The sequence below is a fragment of the Cebus imitator genome, unplaced genomic scaffold, assembly GCF_001604975.1.
Source record: "Cebus imitator isolate Cc_AM_T3 unplaced genomic scaffold, Cebus_imitator-1.0 Scaffold273, whole genome shotgun sequence".
NCBI classification, from domain to species: Eukaryota; Metazoa; Chordata; class Mammalia; order Primates; family Cebidae; genus Cebus; species Cebus imitator.
Genome location: NW_016107588.1, coordinates 2,564,197 through 2,575,594, shown reverse-complemented (window position 1 = coordinate 2,575,594; position 11,398 = coordinate 2,564,197). Strand labels below are relative to the sequence as shown.

At 38.8% G+C, this 11,398-nt stretch overlaps 1 protein-coding gene across 1 annotated transcript in view; it reads left to right on the top strand.

Moving 5' to 3' along the window:
* Positions 1–4,896: 4,896 nt before the first annotated feature.
* GABRA3 (gamma-aminobutyric acid type A receptor subunit alpha3) overlaps positions 4,897–11,398 on the top strand; it is a 250,766-nt gene continuing 244,264 nt past the window's right edge. The window contains exon 1 of the mRNA XM_037728628.1: positions 4,897–5,118. The gene's annotated coding sequence lies outside the window, so the exon portion shown is untranslated. The remainder of the gene's footprint in view (positions 5,119–11,398) is intronic.

The following is an 11,398-nucleotide window of genomic DNA, read 5'->3' as shown; positions in this document are numbered from 1 at the left end:
AGATGGTATCTCATTGTAGTTTTGATTTGTATTTCTCTGATGACCAGTGGTGTTGAGCACCTTTTCATATGCCTGTTTGCCATTTGTATTTCTTCTTCTGAGAAATACCTGGATTTTTTGCCCATTTTAAAAATCAGATAATTAGGTTATTTTCTACAGAGTTGTATGTTTTATTGTGAGAAACGTCTGTCTAGATTTTTTGGCCATTTTTGAATCAGATTTTTAGATTCTTTTTTTTCTATAGAGTTGCTTTAGCTCCTTATATATTCTAGTTACTAAAACTCTTGTCAGATGGGTAGCTTGCAAATATTTTCTCTCATTCTATGAGTTGTCTCTTCACATTTTTGATTGTTTCATTTTCTGGGCAAAAGCTTTGTAATTTGATGTGATCCTGTTTGTCCATTTTTGCTTTGATTTCCTATTCTTGTGTAGCCTTTAGGTTTTTCCTAATATAAGATCATATCTGCAAGGAAGGATACTTTGACTTCTTCCTTTCCAATGTGGATGGCCTTTATATCTTTCTATTGTCTGATTGCTCTAGCTAAGTCACCTGGTACTATGCTCAATAACAGTGGTGAATGTGGGCATCCTTGTTGTGTTCCAGATCTTAGAGGAAAGGCTTTCAGTTTTTCCCCATTCAACATGATATTAGCTGTGGGTCTGCTGTATGTAGTATTTATTATGTTGAGGTATGTTCCTTCTATACCCAGTTTTTTTTAATGTTTTTCATCATGAAGTGATATTGAATTTTATCAAATGTTTTCCCAGGATCTATTAAAATGGCCATATGATTTTTTTTCTTCATTCTGTTAATATGATGTATCCCTTTGATTGTGTATGTTGAATCATCCTTGCATCCCAGGGATAAATCTCACTTGGTCATAATGAATGATCTTTTTAGTGTATTGTTGAATTTTGTTTGCTAATGTTTTATTGAGGATTTTTCCATCAATATTCTTCAGGGATATTGTCTTGTTGTTAGACTTTTGTTTCAAATATTTTTTTCTTCCTCTTCTCTTATTGTTTGCCACCTGGGACTCCAATTATGTTTATAACTTTGATATTATCCTATATATTTCTAACACTCTGCTCATCTTTTTCAATCTTTTCTTTTTCTAATCTGTACTTCAGATTATATAATATCACTAGATTTTTCTTCCAGTTAAACTACTCTTTCTTCTGCCATTTTCAACCTGCTGTTAAGCCCACTCAGTGAATTTTACTTCAGATATCATGACTTCTTATTTGTTCATTTATTATACATTTGTTTTTCTTTATTTCTCTTAGTGTAGTTATGATGGGTGATTCAAAATTCTTTCTCCTAATTCAAACATCTGACTTCCTTAGGGCTGATCTCTATTGAGTGTCTTTTTTCCCCTTGGGTATGAGTAATATTTTCCTATCTCTTTGCTTTAGTAGTAATTTTTGAATGTACCCTGAACATGGCAAATGATATACTGTAGTACACCTTTATTATTTTTTTCCTCTAGAACATTGATTTTGTTTGTTTATTTTAGTTTGTTTAGTAATGTGGCTGAAGTGAAACTCCAAACTCTCCCTCGTTGGCAGCACTGAAAATTCTGTTTAATTTTTTCAGCTTTATTTAGAATTTTTGGAATCTGTCCCCACATAAATATTTCATGGTTCCACCAGGCAGCTGGGTAGTTTTATACACAGAATTTGGGGCTTCCTCTTCTTAGTTTTTAAAATTCTTGGATTTCTCTCATGGATTTTCACTACAATGGTCATCATGAATTCTGTCTTCTGGTTTTTTCAGCCACTTGAACTGCGAGCAGTTGTGTGTGGGAGCTGGCCGGTACTGGTTTGTGAATGTCTACCGTGCACATCTCTATTCAACTCCATGTTCATGGAATTATCCGTGGTAGAAATATTTACACCATGGAAATTGGCAAATATTTGAATTTGTGTTTTATTTATTTTCCTCAAGATCCAGTTGTTAAACATTTAACAGTTGCAACACTGATTTTAGTTTCTCTAGAATTTATTCACTGCTTTAGTCTGGGGCTGCCATCAGGCAAAAATTTCCAGAAAAAGAAAAACTCAGTATTGTTCCCTCCTTTCAAGTATTATTTCCCTTTTAATTTTTGCCTGTTTATGGGTTACTTTCCAGTGCATTCAAATTGTTGTATTATATATTTGGTCCACTGATTATTACTGTTATCTGCATCAGGGTTGGTCTGATAGAGTCTTCTTCGCCATTGCCAGAAGTTGTCCTAATAAAGGAATGTGTGTGGTTTTTTATTTTTTTTTGGTTTGTAGTGAAGTGGGAAAATTATGAAAATGCTATAAATTTTTCATAGAGGTGTAACTGTATGATTTAGAGAAGAGTTTTTTTTTGTTGTTGTTGTTGTTCAGAGAGTATCTTAATCCAACTTATTTGTGTTAAAATATCTTTTCTTTAAAAAAAATGATGGCACCCAGATGGTTTATTTGTTTGTTTAGTATCTGCATTAGATAAAAAGTTATCAATTGTAGTAAATTCAACAGTGTCCCCTGAAATTCATGTTCATCTAGAACCTCAGTATGTAACCTCATTTCAGTGGTATGGTCTTTGCAAAAGAATTAGTTAAAGATCTTGAGATGAATTCATTCTGGATTTAGGGTGGGTCCTAAATCCAATGACTGGTGTCTTTATAAGAAAAAAGAGGTAGGTTTGGGTACACAGGAATCATTTGAAGACAGAGGCAGAGATTCAGTGATAAGCCAAGGAATACTGAGAGCCACCAGAAGCTGGAACAGAAAAGAAATCGTTCTCTAGAATTTTGGAGGGAGTGTGATCCTGCCAGCACCTTGATTTTAGACTTCTGGACTTCAGAACTGTGAGATAATACATTTCTGTTGTTTCAAGCTACTGAATTTATGGTAATTTGTTAGGGGTTCCTTAGGAAACTAATACGTCAACCTTATGCCAGTTCATATTTCTTTTTGCCAGTATACTAATCTACTCAATCAAATGGACATTTATGCAAACAAATCTACACATAAAAATGAGTACCTATGCAGGAAAAAGTATTTATAGCTATATGCCCACATACACAGTTGCTTTGTGTGCAAGTTACGTGTTACTTTTGTAGATAAAAATACTGTACCTGCAGTCAACAATCTGAGTACTGGCCTTGACTCTGCCACTGAGTCACTATGACTTTGTGTGAGCTATATTTTTTATTTAGTCTAGTTTCTTTTTCTGTACAATGATATGGTTATCTTTATGAGCCAATGACCCTAGGCTTACAAATACCCATCTATCTTCTACTCAATGTATGGATACATGCTTTTGAAGATGTATAGGTGTGTAGCACATGTACTTCATTGGGTAGGAGCAGAGAGCATTGGAAAGTTGGGAGAAAAACCAACAGGATGGTAGTTTAAATAGAAATGGCACACTATGGGCAACATTGTAAATGCCTATCATGTCCCAGTCACTGTATGTATATTGACACTAGTATACTTAAACACACTTTATAACTCACTTTCAATTAGATGCCCTCTGAATTTTTCTGACTTACTGGACTAGAAATCACAATATGAGGAGTTTGATTAAGAAAACTTTTATACTAATCATTATATGTGAGCAGATGCTGAATTCTTTGATAGGAAAAGTCTTTACTCATGCGCTTATATCTTATATTGGGATTGTCCCTGAATCACAAAAGATAGAATGTTGAATCAATGTGATTTGGAGTCCCATTTGGTGACTCACTTTTGGAGAACTTTTGAAATTTGGTAGTTTATGTTTTGTTTTCTGAGGGCCAACTTCTCCTTCACCTGGAATTTTCCTGTCTTTAGATTCCTAGTCTATTAATTCAGTAAGGGTCCTCTAAGATCATCTAATTCCATTACCATTCATTTGGTCATTGAGGATGTTGAGGGCCAGATTGAAGAACTCGTTGAAAGCAACACAGCCATTTTCAGAGGCAGAACTCAAACCCAAGCTACTTTATTTTTAGCCTAGATTTTTTTTTCCACCCTATGCTGCATTGTTACTGTGCTTTGACTAGGTTGCTTTTTTTTTCTTTTGACCCAATGGGAATATAATTCATTTATACTTTGAGTCAACAAATCTCCTTCTCCCCACTTTACCCCTTGGGCAAACTCATGTATAGGCTCACACAATTACATACATCTATATTCCCTTCAGAATTTTTGAAAAGAAAGTCTTGTGGTTCTGCTGCTTGTCTGTCTTGCCTACAGGGAAGCTAAAGATGATAGTTTTGAATTGGATCTGCACTTCTACTAGGTTGAGGGTGGGTGTGGAAGTTAGGTCAATAGGGGATCAGTGTGGCCAAACTGTTTCTTCTTAGTGGAGTATGAATGACAACCACTTTGATGTACATTTTTCTAGCTCATTATTGTCCCCAGAGATGGAATCTGAAACACAGGATTGTCAAACCTTTATTTGGAGCCTGGGTTAGAAGGCACGCCCATAGGGATGTAAGGGAGACAGAGGGAAAAGGAGGAAGCTCACTCTTCAGTCTTGGAGCAGCAAGTAAGCATCACACATCAGCTACAGTAACCCATACTTCCTTTATCCTCCTATTCGCTCTCACCCTTTTGCTCTGTTTCTCTTCCCTTTGCTTCCTCTGCTCCTCCCTTTTTTTCTGGGCTTCCCTCTATTTCTCAGTTGGATGACTTAAGGAATAAAATACTACTTTAGTATTTCATAAAAGCAACCACATCTATAGCCTTGCAGTGCTGTATTCAGAGCCCCAGCAGAGCCGCGTGCTAAGCAGCAGTGGTGAACCTAAAGCCAGCAAAGGGGGGAGGGGAGAAGGGGAGGGGAGGAGGGGAGGGAGAAACTGACAGAGACGGAGGGAGGCAGATTGAAAGAGAGAGATAGGGAGGGAGGGAGGGAGAGAGGGAGAGAGAGAGGAGAGAGGATTGAGAGAGAGAGAGGAGAGAGAGAGATTGAGGGGGAGAGGGAGAGCGTGAGCGCGCGCAAGCCAGCGAGCAAACCAGAGAGACAGACCGAGAGAGGGACCAGGAGAGAGATCCAGAGAAAGAGAAGAAGAAGCCAGAAGCCGAGCTCTGCAGGGCTCAACGTCCAACTTGTTTCAGTTCATTCATCCTTCTCTCCTCTCCGCTCAGACTATAGAGCTCTCGGTAAGAAACATTGATGTTCCTTCTTCCCCCTCCCCCAAGCTCAGGTCTCCTTTAGCGATAGCATCTCTCCCCCGTACTGAGAGTCTCCTTGGGTTGGCCGGGAGGCGAGGCATGCTCTGCAGCTGTGATGCTATCCTGGGTTCCCCAGTGGGGCTGGTGGAAGCCCAGAAGCGGCATCTGAGCAGGGAGACACTAGGGTAAAACCCGATTTGAGGAAGGGGGGTTGCGATGTGGTATATGCGTGATTTGCTTCATTGTCAGTGAATTGTTTGTTCCTCTTTGGAAGCAGGTCAGCATTGACCTTGCAAATTGCTTGGGGAGCCCCAGCAGCTGCTGCAGAAAGCCACGGAGTGGCCCCTAGCCAAACCAGACAGCACTGTCATGACCCCCCAGACAGCCCTAGGCACCAGGGATGGAGTAATGGCTGGAGCTTTCTCCCTTCTTTAACTCTTTCTCTGCAGCTGCTTCTCACTGCTGGAAATAAGAAAGAAGGAGGGTACCTTGCAGCCTCTTTCCCCATCTCCCCATTACCTCCCCCACATGCAAGTGAGTAGAAAGTTGTAAATAACTGTTTCCTTTAAAGCAGGTTTAGACCTCCCCACTGCCTTTAAGGGGCTCACCGTGGGGTCAGTCCTGACTTCCTCCACAAACTTGTGAGGCTTGCCTTGTTTCCCTGAGAGAAGCTCCATTGCTTGCCCACCCTCAATTCCAGGTAGTTAAGCTGACATCCTAGACCAGAGATTCAGATACCCCACCCCACCCTACTCATAGGCATCATGTTAAGTCCAGCTGTGTCCTTGGAAGGGAGGAAACACCTGATGGTTTGTCTGGAACTGGCTTCCCGGTTTGGTGCTCCTCTGACTGTGGCTGTGGGTGGCATGGGCAAGAAGACTGGGGGAAGGGTGGCTGTTGGATTTATGAAAAGCAGGGTGATGAGGTAGGATTGCTAGCATGAACAGTTTGGGTTACTAAGGGTCAGCAAGTTCTGGTTGTCTGGAGCTATGCAAAGACTGGTTGAAGCTCTTGTATTATAGCCCCTCTGAACTGGTAGGGGAAGGGACCTAATTATTTGATGGGACCTTTTTAAGTGAGTGACAATGCTCTACCTGTGATAGTAATTATGACATTCTTAATACTAATTGCTAACATTATTGAGTGTGTAGTATATTTTGGATTCCGGGCTGAGGATTCAGTGTGTATTACTTCATTGAATTCTTGTAGCAGAATAGTGCATTGAATAACAGACACTATTATTTTCTTTGGTTTACTGATGAAACTGAGGCACGGAGAGGTTAAGTAACTTATCCAAGATTACAGAGCAATTAAATGTCCCAGTTGGAAATTAAAACACTGCCAATCTGGTTCCAGAATCCATGGTCTTAACCATTAAACACTACTGCCTTCCTGGGGAGAATTTTGCACCTTTGTCTGTTAGGCAAGTGTAGACACAATAGGTGTAGTGTGGCTTGACAAAATTTTTGGGGAAATAATGGCCTGGCCTTTGTGTAGAGTAATAGGCACTTAGGCTGGGGCCTGGCTTCACTTGGATTTCTGGAAGGGGCTGCCCAAAAGACTTTTATTGATCAGCTTGCTTTCCTTTGAAAATCATGCTTGGAAGGATTGCACTTTTCATAACCTTTTCCAACCAACATGCTCCGAACTGCAGCTTTTAGAAACAGATCTTATTCTTATTTCCTGAGCATTTGGCATTATTCTGTGCCGAAAATTTTAGAATACTAAAACCTTGGAACTGGAAGGAGCCCAAAAGGTCATTCATTAAGCTTTATTTCCCTCCCCCTTAGTTCTTGAATTTATCATAAGCATCCAATTTGTTGACTGATTTCTATTTGAACTCCCTGCAGTGATAGAGAGCTCATTAGGTGGCTCTTTGTGTCTTGAGCAACTCTGATTGTCGGAAAGTATTCCCCATTATAAGCCAAAATCTGTTTCCCAATAACTTATATTAATTGGTTCTTTGGGAGCATCTGGAACCAATATGCTTTTTCTTAATCATAGTTCTTCAGTTAGTTGAATACAGCAATCATGCCTCCCTCTTAAGCCTTGGATCTAATAAGACCACAGAGTAAAGGATTATCATTTACTTCATGCTGGAAATTAGACTATTCTTAATATGGCCTAATAGCCCACTTGTTTGTTAGCCACAAATTGACCCTACTGAGTTTTCTAAAGCAGCCCTGACAGTGTATGTTCTTCTCCTTGGATGAGCTTATTATCTGGTGTCAACTGGACTGATGGGAAGGTCACGTTCATATTCCTAAAGACCAGAAATTCATTAGTACTAGTCCTTCTAAAGCCCCCAGAATGTCTATGTGGCATCCAGACAATAAACGTGGGAAAATTTGAGTGACAGGAATTTTCATAAAGAAAATTATGAAATTTTCTAATTTCACCAAGAAGTTATGAAATGTTCTAATTTAATAAAGATATTTACTGCATTTGCAATAACGGTAGTTCAAAGTTTATACAGTGTATAAAAGGTAGAATAATAAACTGTTTTATCAGAAAACACCTCAGAAATAATGACATCACTGAGGGGATACAATACAGTGGGACTGGGTGGAAAAGGGGTGAGTATGTGGTCACTAGAATGGAACACTGACTTGGCTGTTAGCAAATTTGGATTCCATTCCTAGCTCTGATGATTTGCCAATTATCTTGGACACATGACTTCCCCTCCATGTTCCTCAGTTTTTCCATCTATAAGATGTTGAGGTGGACTGTATCTCCAAGGGTCTTTCAACTCGGAAATTCTCTATCTGAAGTAAACTATAAGATTTCAGGCTTATGAGGGGCTTCGGAAATCATTAGGCCAGTGCTTGTCAAACTTTAATGTGTAAAAATATCTCCTGGGAATCTTGTTAAAATGCAAATTGTGATTCAGAGATCCTATGGGAGGGGCCTCGGATTTTGCATTTTAACAAGCTATTAGGTGATCCTGAAACTGCTGTTCCACTGACCACACTTCAAGCAGCAAAACTCTAGTAGAGTACTAGTCAAACTCTCTTAGTAAAGTAAAATATTTTTTGGTTTGCTCATTTTTCCTAATCCATCACAGAAGACTGCTAATTTAGTAAAATATATTAACCATGAACTACTAGAAAATGAAAGAAAAGACATACAAAAGATAAGCCCACATTTGTATTATTAGATTCAACAGACATAAAATGATTTTTTTCAAATTGCTGTAAAATTTTCTAAGTGCTTACTCTCGACTTCTGTACTTTGGTTCTTCCTACCTGGTAATAAAAGTTCACAGACAGGCACTGATTGAAGGGCTACATTTTGAGTGCAGTGGTCTAGGCTACCTGCCAATCTAATTTAAGAGGCCTGAATTAGGCCAAGCCTTCATTTCTAAATCACCTGTAAGATTATCTTTTACCCTCCAGTTAAGTATCTCCTTTAAGGATGAACTTAACATTTATACAGAGTTGCATTGTTCACGTGTTGTGACAGCCAAAATGTTTGTTTTTTTATTAAAACTCTTAATTTCCTTAGAGCTTCTACAAATTACACTTTCAGTTATATATTCCAAGTGGGCGAGGGGCTGTATCAGTTCAGTTTATTATAGCATTAGCCATTAGCCTAGTGTATGACATAGAGTAGGCGCTTAATAAATATTTGTTAAATAAATGAATGAACAATTTGAAATTAGTTGTGGGGTCATACATTCAATAAAGGAAAGGTAATTTGGGCTTTCTTCTGCAGTGGGGAGACAGGATTCATTCCATTTAAAAAATTTCTTACAGTGGATAAAAGGCCAACTTGACTACTTCAGAGAGCTACTTGGTATCTCAATTTTATTTTGAAGGGATTTTAGGAAGCCAGACAAATACTTTATGTACTCTACATCTCAAGTCTTTACTCTTAACTCAGTCATTAATTAAATCAGTCATTCAGCACATTAGTGTTTTTTTTTTATTAATTTATTCAGTAATGTGGTTAGGCATGGAAGAGAGGATACAAAGCTGGGCAAAAGAGACGTGGTCCCTGATTGCTTGGGGCTTAAAGTTTAATGGGGAAGAGGACATTAATCAGGTAATTATACAGCCATGACATTCTGCTTAATAACAAATGCTATGAAGGAAAAAATATGGGGGTGGGGCTATGAAGGTATACAACAGGAAGCTGATCTAGTTTTGAGTTTATGCAAAGCACCCTTGAGGAAGTGATATTGAGGTTGAGTAGAGACTTGTATGGGGGTGGGGTAGAGAGAATGGAGGTGGTAGAGCAGTTTTCTAGATGGAGGGGAGAGCATGTACAAGGGCTCTGTGAAAAGAGAAGCATAGCAAATTTGAGAAGTGTAACAAAAGCTTGTGTGGCTGGAGTGGGCCATTATAAGACTGTTGGTCTTTATTCTAGAAAGAGTGGGACTGATTAAAAGGCTTTCAGCAGGATGACTGACATGGCTTAAACAGAATCTATTCAGTATAAGGTTACTAAGTGCCTACGATGAACCAAAGATAATGTGGGAGATACGGAATTATTTAGGAATAGCTTATGCCCTACAAGATGGACACAGTTAAGTAGGAAAGAGAAGAAATACACAAACAACTACAGGACTAGGAGATGAGATCTAAACCCATAAAAGAGAAGCAAAGGACTTTGAGTAGATCAAAGACACCTTCCTAGAAGTGGTATTTGAAATGAGCTTTGAAGGTTAGACAAACTTTGAGTATGTGGAATTAGGGGATGGGACAGGTGTTCTAGGCAGAAAGGCTAGTTGTGTTGGAGTAAAGTGTATGCAGAAATACTTACATGAGATGTGTTTGGCAAGATAGGTGGAGGGCTTGACTGTAAATCATATTTAATGCTAGATGGGAAAATTAGAACTTTATATGAAAAAGAGATGCAACTCCCTCATTTTATGGATGAGCAAACCCATCCTGAGAGGGTGAGTGACCTGATTTGCCTGAGGTCACACAGGTAGTACTATTGTTGTCGCTCAATAAAAGGTACTGAGCACATTTGAAAATATGGGATTGGAGCTCTGGAAAGAAGTCAACTGGAGAGAGTGATTTAAGAGTTATTACCTCTCAATACTTAAAATAGAATAAAAGAGATCCAGGGGTGGTACTTTAATGATGCTTTCTTTTTTTTAGGATATAGGGGAAAAAGATGAACCTTGCATGAAGTCTACAAAGTAGAAAAAGTCAAGAATATGGAAGGAAAATTAGAAGAGTACAGTGTTACGAAGGTGTCAAGAGAGGAGGGGCACCTTCTAATCTATTTATTGCATACATACCATTTACTAGGCATGGAGAATATAATGGTGAGCAAAACAGACAAAGTTGTTGCCATTCTGGGCTCATGGTTTAGATGGCGAGATAGACGTTATTTGACAAACCACTGAACTATATAGTAATAAATTGTGATTCAGATGTAGAGGAAAATGTACCACTTTAAGAAGAAAGGTGTGGTCACCTTTATTGAACTTCACAGCAGAGTTGAATAGTGATAAATGATACCTGGATTTTAACAGTCCTCTCCACTCTGATGGTCACAGTGCTTACCAACATTTCAGTTGGATGATGAATATCCATTTTGCGAAATTTTGGCAAATGATTGTTGTGAAATAGTAAGGGAAGGTAAGGGTCCCTCTAGGTTCATGTCCACAGGAGCACTGACTTACTGACAAATCAGGTTATATGTCATGTAGCTTAACTGAAATTCACAAAAACCGAGCGTCTTTCCCAGATCCTCCAACTCTCTCAATTTCACAATTTATAGAAAGAGGCACCTGATTAAAAAAATATGAAGCATTTGATGTTAAAAATCCCTCTTAAAATGGGATTTCTGATAGCCTAGACCTGGTTTGGATACTTGGTTTGTTGTGACTTATCACTTGTCTTGTTTGACCCTAAGTTTCCATAACTGTAAAATAAGGTGGAGTGTTGGAAAAGGATTTTGAACAGGGTGACTGACATGGCCTAAACTGAATCCATTCAGATATTTACAAAAACACTTCAAGCTGTAGGGTTCTATAGTTCATGTTCTGCTCCATACTGTGTTCTCGTGGTTCTGTGCAGGTAGTTCAGGCTCGGTCACCTATATAAGCAACACTAATAACTTTATACAGAATTCTGAAAGTTGGTAATTTTCGTGGAAGTATTCACAGACTTTGGAAGAGGTCCTTAGAATGCACCTTCCTTGTTTTATCCTGAGGCGATTGAAATTGTGACTGTTCTGAGAGTTTAAGAAAGAACTTACTATGATTTGCTGCCTGCCTCCCCATCACCCCATATTTCGCATTTCTCCC